Here is a 2,938-nt window from a genome sequence, read left to right on the forward strand (position 1 = left end):
GGTTGTTTGGTGGCAGGAATTGAACAACATTAATCATGATTTAACCTAAATCCTACCGATTAACAAAAATGATAGAATCAATCCCTAAAGGATCATAAATTCTTTTTTTCCTCTATTAACAAAAATGATTTAAATAAGGTGAAGCGCGGAAGTGTGGTGCGAGGAAGGATGAGAAATATGAGAGTTAATCGAGCGGGACTTAGAAGAAGAGTGGATAGGGAAGATATATCAGATCCTAGAGTTTCAGAGATTCTTGCAAGTCATGATATCAATGTTATGTTCACTGCTTGCACGCTGTAGATACTCAAGGTTCAGGTCTGAGAGTGGCAAAATCAATAGATGTCAGAGCAAAGGTAAGGTTTCCCAATTTACAATGGTTTAAAGGTTAACTTTAAGGGTTACATACCACATTAAGTCTTGTATTTTTACATATAACAGCTAAACTTTATAAAAATAAATTTATAATTAATAATTAATATAAAAATATTATTGATATAATAATATATTTCCATTAAATCTATAATTAAATAAATATTAGCTAATTATATTTTATTTAATTACAATATCATATACGATATGGTCATACGGGCTGTCTTCGAGCTTAATATCAAGTATTTAATAAGTTAATTGGCGAACAACAAATGGGTTCGTTCCTGAACATAATGAACAAGTTCGACTATATTCATCTTTAGTTGATTTAAGCTTCGAACTTTTAAAGCTTGTTTATTTATTAATTTGAACAAACATGATCGACTTAATCATATTATCAATAAAAATAATAATAATAAAACAATAAATATCAATGTTGTTGGTAATTGCAGTGTGATGGTCATATAAAATGAACTTTTTTACAGTCTACCAACAACCAAAGATGACCACTTTAAACCCTGCATTATCTTAAATCCGAGTTCCTCTCCATTTTGCCGTAAACTCCTCACTTAGGGGTTGTTTAATGGAAGGATTTGTGTAGCATTTAAGAATGGTTTAACCTAAATCCTATTAAATTTCTCATTTAGGGTTGTTTGGTGGCAGGAATTGAACAACATTAATCATGATTTAACCTAAATCCTACCGATTAACAAAAATGATAGAATCAATCCCTAAAGGATCATAAATTCTTTTTTTCCTCTATTAACAAAAATGATTTAAATAAGGTGAAGCGCGGAAGTGTGATGCGAGGAAGGATTAGAAATATGAGGGTTAATTGAGCGGGACTTAGAAGAAGAGTGGATATGGAAGATATATCAGATCCTAGAGTTTCAGAGATTCTTGCACGTCATGATATCAATGTTATGTTCACTGCTTGCACGCTGTAGATACTCAAGGTTCAGGTCTGAGAGTGGCAAAATCAATAGATGCCAGAGTAAAAGTAAGGTTTCCGAATTTGCAATGGTTTAAAAGTTAACTTCAAGGGGTCGCATTTCATACATACCACATTAAGTCTTGTATTTTTACATATAACAGCTAAACTTTATAAAAATAAATTTATAATTAATAATTAATATAAAAATATTATTGATATAATAATATATTTCCATTAAATCTATAATTAAATAAATATTAGCTAATTATATTTTATTTAATTACAATATCATATACGATATGGTCATACGGGCTGTCTTCGAGCTTAATATCAAGTATTTAATAAGTTAATTGGCGAACAACAAATGGGTTCGTTCCTGAACATAATGAACAAGTTCGACTATATTCATCTTTAGTTGATTTAAGCTTCGAACTTTTAAAGCTTGTTTATTTATTAATTTGAACAAACATGATCGAGCTATGATTTTACCACGATATGCTCCACAAATATCTCAAAGGATCATTTATCAAAGACAATGGTTTCAGATAGGAGCGGGACAAAATGAGGAGAAAAATATTAGTATTACTGGCCCTTGTACGTCGTGATCCAGTCGTTGCCTTCCCTTGAACTCTTGCGAATATAGTTTCCGGTGGGAGTGGGGCCGAAGGAAGAGAAAGATGAGAGTTTCAGAGTTCTTGTACGTCATGATCCCATCGCTGCCTTCCCTCTGAGGTCCACGAAAGAGGACGAGAGGATTCTGACATGGTTTCGGGTAGGAGCAGGGCAGAAAGAGGAGAAAGATGAGAGTTTTAGAAATCTTTGTACGCCGCAATCCCATCACTGCCATCCGGCCGGGAAGAAGAATTGGATGGAACACATCTAATACTAAAAATTGGGTGGTATGTTTTTGCTTATCGTCCGGTTCAGCCGATTCAACCGGGTTCATAACCGGTTCAGCTTTACGGCCACTTGGAGGTTTTATTTCAATCGACCAACTACGTGCTTCTTCCAGGGACTTCTGACTGGCTTACGGCCATCTACATCTCTGCCACGTGTCTTCTAGCTCATTCTATTCTGCCACGTCAATCATATTTTCTCACTCTAAAAACCTTATATAAATTCGCACAACTGGAGCTGATGGAAACAATTCACAGCAGATCCAAATAATGGCTTCAAGAATTCTCTCTCTCTCTCTCTCTCTCTCTCTCTATCTCTAGATTGCTTGAACATTTTTTTTTTACATTTTATTTTCATAATTAATTATTAGAAATTATTTATGATGAGAAGCTGCAATTTCTTTATGGTTAGATCTGCAATAAGATTTAAAATAATATATTTTTTTTAATTAGTGATAATTTTCTTATAATTATTAGATGTGGTTATAAAAAAAAATCATTTTTTATCAAAATAATTAAAAAATTAGGAATTATGATAGCTTTTTGAGAGCTCTAATCTTCTTAGCTTCTATATAATTAAATATTAATTATTTCTTCCTATGAATATTAGGGCTGTCAAATAGGCCCGTTGTTCGTGTTTGGCTCGTTAGCTAAGTTAACGATCCGAACACGAACGAATCCTGGCTCATGCGGTCAACTCGTGTTCAGCTCGTTTACACCCCTACTACAAACAGATAAA

The sequence above is a fragment of the Phalaenopsis equestris genome, unplaced genomic scaffold (assembly GCF_001263595.1).
Source record: "Phalaenopsis equestris unplaced genomic scaffold, ASM126359v1 Scaffold001112, whole genome shotgun sequence".
Classification (NCBI taxonomy): Eukaryota; Viridiplantae; Streptophyta; class Magnoliopsida; order Asparagales; family Orchidaceae; genus Phalaenopsis; species Phalaenopsis equestris.